Genomic DNA, 8,191 nt, shown 5'->3' on the forward strand with positions numbered 1-8,191 from the left:
GGGAGATGAGTGGAAGCTGGGGACATGGAAGAGGAGAGTGTTTTTTTTTTTCTTTGTCTTGTCTAAAATTTGTTTTCTAATTTTTTTTCTTCTTGGTGGTGGTGGTGGGGGGCGGGGTTGTATGGGCCCTTCATGGATTCTTGCATCGTGGCCCTGAGGTCACTAGGTACGCCTCTGGGTGGAGGGAGATTTGATTTATTTTTTTAGATGAGATAAAAGGGGATATCAGTTTCTCATTCTTTATTGGACTTTGCAACTACCTGTTACTTCACTGGATAAAATCCGCTTAATTGAAGTCTCAATTTTCTCCACTTTACTCATCAATTCAAATTCTGTAGGAAAAGAAACACCAAAAATCTCTTAAAAATATACTGCCTCCAGATTGACTCTAATTATCCTGGATGCTTGACAGATCAGAGCTCCATGGTCTGTACATAACTCCACTTTACAACACCCCGCACCAACTTACTTATGAGGTCCTTCACAAAGGCTTCCATGGCTTTCAGTTTCTCCATCATCAAGCAATCTGGGGGAAGAAAACATTCATTTGGTGAGTAGATCAGACCAATATTACGTAGTGTCACCCTGACCACCACTTGGAGGTCCATCTTACCATGCTTGTGCAGTCCCTCTACTCTGGAGTGCATCCCTAGACTCAGGTTCCTCAGCTTCATCTCCATGCTGTGCTCTGTCTGGTCCACTCCCTGACCTGCCAGAAACAAATATTTCACATTAGTAACCTCTGTTGTCACTGGCTTTGGTGGCCCAGTCCAAATGGGTTTCCTAGCTTGAAAAAATAAAGTTCTCCCTGCTCTCTCTTCTTCATCTCTGCAGGTTTTCACAGTTATTCATTTTTCATGCAATGCACCTGAAATACATTTAATTTCACAAGTATTTTCCAAGGGATCCCATTCATCCCTATGGACGGTGTGTTTGCCAAGACTGTGTTTTCCCATTACAACAAAACCCAGAGGTGTTCCATCTCCCGCCCCCCTCTGCGGATCCCTGCACTGGCTTCCATCTCCCGCCCACATCTGCCAATCCCTGCACTGGCTTCCATCTCCCGCCCCCTCTGCTAATCTTTCCACTGGCTTCCATCTCCCGCCCTCTCTGCCAATCCCTCCACTGGCTTCCATCTCCCGCCCTCTCTGCCAATCCCTCCACTGGCTTCCATCTCCCGCCCTCTCTGCCAATCCCTCCACTGGCTTCCATCTCCCGCCCTCTCTGCCAATCCCTCCACTGGCTTCCATCTCCCGCCCTCTCTGCCAATCCCTCCACTGGCTTCCATCTCCCGCCCTCTCTGCCAATCCCTCCACTGGCTTCCATCTCCCGCCCTCTCTGCCAATCCCTCCACTGGCTTCCATCTCCCGCCCTCTCTGCCAATCCCTCCACTGGCTTCCATCTCCCGCCCTCTCTGCCAATCCCTCCACTGGCTTCCATCTCCCGCCCTCTCTGCCAATCCCTCCACTGGCTTCCATCTCCCGCCCTCTCTGCCAATCCCTCCACTGGCTTCCATCTCCCGCCCTCTCTGCCAATCCCTCCACTGGCTTCCATCTCCCGCCCTCTCTGCCAATCCCTCCACTGGCTTCCATCTCCCGCCCTCTCTGCCAATCCCTCCACTGGCTTCCATCTCCCGCCCTCTCTGCCAATCCCTCCACTGGCTTCCATCTCCCGCCCTCTCTGCCAATCCCTCCACTGGCTTCCATCTCCCGCCCTCTCTGCCAATCCCTCCACTGGCTTCCATCTCCCGCCCTCTCTGCCAATCCCTCCACTGGCTTCCATCTCCCGCCCTCTCTGCCAATCCCTCCACTGGCTTCCATCTCCCGCCCTCTCTGCCAATCCCTCCACTGGCTTCCATCTCCCGCCCTCTCTGCCAATCCCTCCACTGGCTTCCATCTCCCGCCCTCTCTGCCAATCCCTCCACTGGCTTCCATCTCCCGCCCTCTCTGCCAATCCCTCCACTGGCTTCCATCTCCCGCCCTCTCTGCCAATCCCTCCACTGGCTTCCATCTCCCGCCCTCTCTGCCAATCCCTCCACTGGCTTCCATCTCCCGCCCTCTCTGCCAATCCCTCCACTGGCTTCCATCTCCCGCCCTCTCTGCCAATCCCTCCACTGGCTTCCATCTCCCGCCCTCTCTGCCAATCCCTCCACTGGCTTCCATCCCCCACCCCCCTCTGCCGATCCCTCCACTGGCTTCCAATAGCCCAAAGGTTAGAATTAAAAATATTAACAATGACTTACAAAGCCGTCCACAACTCCGCCCCCGGCTATATATCCAACCTCGTCTCAAAGTATCACTCGAACCGTCTCCTCCGCTCTTCAAATGACCTCCTGCTTTCCAGCTCCCTCGTCAACTCCTCCCATGCTCGCCTCCAGGACTTCTCTAGAGTCTCTCCCATCCTCTGGAACTCTGTACCACAACCTTTCCGTCTATCTCCCACACTGACTGTCTTTAGGTGATCCCTTAAGACTCATCTCTTCCGGGAAGCCGATCCCACCTCAACCTAACCGCTCAACCATCACATTCTCAAACAATTCACCCCCACACAGCTCCCTCCCCATGCATCACTGGCCCCTCCCTTTTAGATTGTAAGCCCCCAGGGGCGGGGCCCTCCTCACCATCTTGTCTTGAATTGTATTGTGATTGTAATGTCTTCCTTATATTGTAAAGAGCTGAGCAAACTGTTGGCGCTCTATAAATCCTGTATAATAATACTAATAGTCACCAGTATTGTCTGTGATCTCCCTGCAGCTGATCTTTTCCCCATTACTGGCTTATCACATCTTGTTCTGCACTGTGTCCACAGACTGGATGAACCAGAAGCAGGGAGATTCTTGCACTGCAGGCCCTCAGGTACAGCTTACCCTCCAGCCAGGAGAAATGGTTGACCGTTGATCTGATGACTGGAGGGGTAATGATAGAGGTGAAAGTAGAAGGAGGAAGATCCTTGCACTGCAGAGATTTTCCTCCTCCATATTACCAGTAAAAGGAAAGCTCCTCCACAGGTCAGAGAACATGCAGGAACCGTGCAAAGGCCCATCCATGTCACCACACATGTGACACAGATAACAAGGGCATTAGCTCACCTTATTCACACATATCCAACCCGTTGCATAAAGTGTGGCATTAAAAACTCCTTCTTTACTATCTACCTTCTGTCGGTTGTCATTGCACCTGTCCCTTTATATGACCACCCACATTGGTGATGGAATCCACACCAAGTAAGATACACAGGAGATAGACATATTTTGTCAATACATATGCAAGTGGTGTTTCTTGCTCAGTGATTGTGCTTTGTTGTTCCCCTCTCCCAAAGGTTTATTGAACACCATGCACTGCAATTCAGAATGGGAGCTGATTTGCAGTTCTTACAATATGGAAAGAATGTGATTGGTGTGTGTGTGTGTGTGTGGAGAGGCAGAGAGTGTGGACTCACGTGTGAAGGTGACCAGGAGGATGATGACGATAAAGAGGAGTCCAGTACAGAGAGATGACAGGAAGCAAATCAGGGCGGAGGACTGTTGGGTGATCCACCCGCTCATAATGGCACCTGGTAAGGACACGAGAGAGAATTGTGATGAAGATTTAGAATTGATTAGGGTAACTAAGGGTTCATAGGGGTTACATAGGAACACATTTTATGAGACAAAAAAAGATATATTTATACTTGTCATGTTACTTTACCTCACACAATCTGCAGGAAAATGAAACAGACAAGATAAAAATAAGTAACAATGTTATTTTGTATCTCTCTATCTCCCTCTGATCAATGTTTATAAACAATGTTACTTTGTATCTCTCTATCTCCCTCTGATCAATGTTTATAAACAATGTTACTTTGTATCTCTCTATCTCCCTCTGATCAATGTTTATAAACAATGTTACTTTGTATCTCTCTATCTCCCTCTGATCAATGTTTATAAACAATGTTACTTTGTATCTCTCTATCTCCCTCTGATCAATGTTTATAAACAATGTTACTTTGTATCTCTCTATCTCCCTCTGATCAATGTTTATAAACAATGTTACTTTGTATCTCTCTATCTCCCTCTGATCAATGTTTATAAACAATGTTACTTTGTATCTCTCTATCTCCCTCTGATCAATGTTTATAAACAATGTTACTTTGTATCTCTCTATCTCCCTCTGATCAATGTTTATAAACAATGTTACTTTGTATCTCTCTATCTCCCTCTGATCAATGTTTATAAACAATGTTACTTTGTATCTCTCTATCTCCCTCTGATCAATGTTTATAAACAATGTTACTTTGTATCTCTCTATCTCCCTCTGATCAATGTTTATAAACAATGTTACTTTGTATCTCTCTATCTCCCTCTGATCAATGTTTATAAACAATGTTACTTTGTATCTCTCTATCTCCCTCTGATCAATGTTTATAAACAATGTTACTTTGTATCTCTCTATCTCCCTCTGATCAATGTTTATAAACAATGTTACTTTGTATCTCTCTATCTCCCTCTGATCAATGTTTATAAACAATGTTACTTTGTATCTCTCTATCTCCCTCTGATCAATGTTTATAAACAATGTTACTTTGTATCTCTCTATCTCCCTCTGATCAATGTTTATAAACAATGTTACTTTGTATCTCTCTATCTCCCTCTGATCAATGTTTATAAACAATGTTACTTTGTATCTCTCTATCTCCCTCTGATCAATGTTTATAAACAATGTTACTTTGTATCTCTCTATCTCCCTCTGATCAATGTTTATAAACAATGTTACTTTGTATCTCTCTATCTCCCTCTGATCAATGTTTATAAACAATGTTACTTTGTATCTCTCTATCTCCTCCTCTGATCAATGTTTATATACACTGTGTCAGATGTCTAATTTTTGATAGCAGCCCTAAAATTACAGCTCTTCATGTACACAGATACTTTCAGGAATTGCCCAGAAAGGTGAGGTGACGGAAGGGCAGAAGGACAGGGCATACTACGCATGTCCTGTCGACTTTAATAAATTTTTTGGGACGTGTGTACTATGCTCAGTGTCTCCAACTGGTTAAAATATATGTGAATATACGCACCTCACCAATCATAAAGCCATGCTCAAGCTATAGAAAGCCTTCTATGGCTTGAGCAGCCACAAAGAACATTCTGTGAAATCAGAATCCACAGCAAGCCCAAACTATTTATCCATTTGGAAGATCTGGCACAACCCTAAACATTGTGTGTTACATTGCATGAAAGTAGTAGGCAGTAAAATGCATGTTGTACCCTCCTATACCACAATGCACAGCTAATGGGCAAGTTTATCAGTGGCAGATGAGGGTTTAGTAATACTGTTTTGTAGCCCTATCCTAGAGTGACAACGTTGCTCCTCGATAGATACAGTACAGTGAGTAAGTGTTGTCACTATAGGACAGGAACTGGCAGGATCACCAGGTGCAAGTAAAGGGAAAAAAGCCTTAAAAAGAAAAACTAATGCAGCCACCACATCTAAGGACTGGTAAACTGCAATATATTAAACGTGTGTGTGTGTGTGTGTGTGTGTGTGTGTGTGTGTGTGTGCGCGCGCGCTATGTGGTAAATCTAAAAGATATTGCCCTGAAATTGTACAATCAGATTGCAAAGTCTGTGGCTAAATGGACAGACGAGTTCTCTCCCTCACCTTTGGTTTGCGGTTAGTGGGCTGCAATGGTGTGGAGTCCTCGGAGATATTGTAGAATTTTTGTGTCCTCCGATCGCAGATGTCTCTCCTGTGCTCTTCACATGCACAGAGCTCTCCTCACCCCCCTCCCTCTCCTCTGACACTGCTTTCCCTTCCAGAGAATATTTCATCATCGGTCATCATGATTCTGAGCGCTGTCGCTGCCCATGCGATAGAAGAAGAGGATCAGGATGGGATTTACAAATCTATTCAATGATTCATATCGCTTTACTAGAAGATTTCACCCAAAGAGGAAACAATGAGAGATGGGCCCTAACCCTAACCCTAAGGGAACTGACCCCAAAACCTCATACAATACCCCAACCTCATCCCCAAATCCTAATTCTTAACTTCAACTTCTTAGGGTTTAGGGGTTCACTGCTGGCGTTGGATCGAGGCAAATCCTGCCGCTTCAAGATTTGGGTTCACATTCACCTAGGAGAACCCTCTGAAATCCTATTTCATTGCGTGGCACCATGCATTAAACTTTGACCAGCAAGCTTAGAAGGACCAGTATTGGGGCTTTTGGATAACCCAACCCCCTCATTATAAAAGGGGGGGGGGTGCAGAGCAGCCATAGTGTTCATGTATAGAAGGATGCCATAGGGAAAGCTGGCAAACTGCATAGGGAGAGGTTAGGTAATGGTACTCGGGGTACTCTGACTACCAGCTCATTGAGCAATTAATATCTTTGCTGTCTTTTTGTTTCTTATTATTGGGGATTTTTTTTGTCTTTCATTTTTTGTTGTGTTTGATCTGAGGTCAGCGGGCAGTTTGAGCTCCTGTGCCACCCCTACCAAAGGTTTTATTTTTTTATTGTTGCAAGGATGCCCTTCAGTTTTTAGTGTGGAGTATTTTTGGGTTTTCATATATTTTGAGGGTTTAAAAAAAAATAAAAAATTATTATACTGGTATGACTTTTTTTTTTAACTCTGAGGTGCTGAAAGTTCAGCATTTACTTATTACTGACCATCTGTTCTTGGAGCCAGTCTGCTGCATCATTTGAAAAGAAGAAAAAAAAACGAAGTGCAAGAACAGCGTGCACCTAAAACCCCTCCTATTCCCCCCCGAACGCCCCCATCATCATAGAGAAAATAAAAGTTAGGCATACACCAGTTAGGCCTATTATCCCTGATTACAGTTCTCTTGCCGCTGACCAATTGCACATTGCCGTGTCCTCACTTCTTATTAAGAGATCGATCAGCAGGATCACATTTGCATCAGCGACAGGGAAAGCCGCAGGGAGCTGCCGGTCAGTTTCTAGCTGCCGGTCACAGTGTGTCTATTACTATATTTAAAGGAGAACTCCGAGGTCAGGGCTTTTCCCCCATAGTTCTCCTTAGGGTAACGGGAGGACACAAACTAGCGTCCTCCCGTCACCCTAGGCTCAGTATATAGGGAGCTACAACTCGCGGTATACTGAGACGCCGCAGCCGGAGCGGATCCCGACGTAGATGACGGGATCCGCCCAGCTGCGTGAGTGACAGCCGGCTCCTCCTATCTAGAGGCTGTACCCGCCCCCTCCCCCGTCCGATCCTCCAGCGCTGGCGGATCGGAGCAGGGAGGGGGGAATCCAGCCCCTCCCCCTGTCACGGCAGAGAGCGGTGACAGGATCGAGAGGTGAGCGAACGCCGGTATGTGTTCGCTCACCTCCCGATCTACTGAGCCGACCTGTGACAGTCTCATTGTCACACGTCGCCCCGAACTATGAGGATGACTGTCAAGCCCCCCCCCCCTCATAGTTCTCCTTTAATGAAAAATCACATATTGCTGCTAAAGCTACCTAAAAAAAAAATATTTTTTGTTTAAGCTGCAATGAAAAAGATTGGACGGGGGCGTGGTCTGGCCGCTTGATCTGTGAGCAGCGCCGCCGGATCTAATAAAAACAGCGACTTACCCCATCTACAGGATCGTTCACCTGCAGGTATATTACCGATCAGCTTCGGAATGGCTACCGCGATGTCCAAGGATAAAAATAAGTCCAAAGGCACAGTATCTACTGGCCAGCAAACACACAACATAGGGTTATATGCAGATGATGTAATAATCTCTATGGCTGATCCCCTGACCTCACTACCAGCGGTTCAAGACATTCTCACAAAATTCAGCAGAGTTTCCTTCTATAAAACCAATCACTCTAAATCCCACATGCTGGCCATTAGTATTCCGGCTACTACTAAATCCATTATAAGCGCTACCTCCCCATTCTCCTGGGCTCAATCTCACGCCCTCCCATACTTAGGCATCACTCTAGTAACCCCTAGCTCCAACCTCTTTTACTTATAACTATGCTCCACTCCTGCTTAAAATATCAAGACTTTGTACGGAGTTGAACAGACCTAATACATCTTGGGCAGGAAGGATTAATCTTATTAAAATGTTTGTTCTTCCTCATATCTTATATATGTTCCGAGCTCTCCCTATTCCCCTTTTGCCTTCTTACCTAAAAAACCTACAGAAGTGTAATAATCGACTTTTTTGAGGTTGTGGATTTGGGGTTTTCATGAGCTGTA

General features: G+C 45.9%; 1 long non-coding RNA gene across 1 annotated transcript; it reads right to left on the reverse strand.

Annotated features, from left to right (window-relative positions):
* Positions 1-486: 486 nt before the first annotated feature.
* Positions 487-3,472, reverse strand: LOC108804063. The gene is made up of 3 exons (XR_001942325.1): positions 3,439-3,472; positions 614-709; positions 487-526 (listed from the first exon to the last, which is right to left on the reverse strand). It is a non-coding gene; the product is annotated as an uncharacterized LOC108804063 (long non-coding RNA).
* Positions 3,473-8,191: the final 4,719 nt, after the last annotated feature.

The sequence above is a fragment of the Nanorana parkeri genome, unplaced genomic scaffold (assembly GCF_000935625.1).
Source record: "Nanorana parkeri isolate BGI_ZX_2015 unplaced genomic scaffold, ASM93562v1 scaffold4958, whole genome shotgun sequence".
Taxonomy (NCBI): domain Eukaryota; kingdom Metazoa; phylum Chordata; class Amphibia; order Anura; family Dicroglossidae; genus Nanorana; species Nanorana parkeri.